Here is a 603-nt window from a genome sequence, read left to right as displayed (position 1 = left end):
AGTCTAGCTCGGTTTTGTGCTACAGTCGTTATAACCGTCGCCGAGCACTAAAATACCTTTTGCAGGTATCAATACTATTATAACCGTCTGGTGTTGAACATTGTTTGGCAAAAGCAGATTGCATAAAGCAATTTATTGTCCGTTTTGCATTATTGAACCACATTTCGATACCAGACAAACTGTACGATGGGACGTCGTGGGAAATATTCATAAGCCATGGAATGTTGTTATAAAAGGAATAAAAATGCAAACAATGATGGCATGTCACGGTAAATGTATGGGCCATGGAATGTTGTTAAAGGGAATTTATTACAAATGTGAAGAAAAACAGGAAATGCTCATAATAAGTCTTCCTTGATAAATATGATAATAGTTCAATGAAGAACTGCATTCTTACTGGTGAAGGCTTGCATTGATCTGCGTCGGCAGACAGGTAAAACAGTACATTGAATTAACCGATTCAGGTGTACTGACCGCCGTGGAAAGTAAGGAGAAGCTGACCGTTCAGGTGTCACCACCTTCGTCGGAGCAAATGAAGCTCCGACAGAGCAAAACTAGAAAGAGCAAACATACAGCGGCCTGCAGAAGTATTCACCCCCGACC

At 41.0% G+C, this 603-nt stretch overlaps 1 protein-coding gene across 1 annotated transcript in view; it reads left to right on the top strand.

Moving 5' to 3' along the window:
- The window catches only part of LOC147008864 (voltage-dependent L-type calcium channel subunit alpha-1D-like), a 355309-nt gene extending 355052 nt beyond the window's left edge, over positions 1–257 (top strand). Inside the window, exon 47 of the mRNA XM_085864488.1 lies at positions 1–257. This exon is cut by the window's left edge and continues 796 nt beyond it. The gene's annotated coding sequence lies outside the window, so the exon portion shown is untranslated.
- Positions 258–603: the final 346 nt, after the last annotated feature.

Source organism: Eptatretus burgeri, chromosome 18 (assembly GCF_056783735.1).
Source record: "Eptatretus burgeri isolate ZD-2024b chromosome 18, Ebu_testis_v1, whole genome shotgun sequence".
Lineage (NCBI taxonomy): Eukaryota > Metazoa > Chordata > Myxini > Myxiniformes > Myxinidae > Eptatretus > Eptatretus burgeri.
Note: the sequence above shows the minus strand (reverse complement) of the source record. Positions and strands in the feature narration are given on the sequence as shown.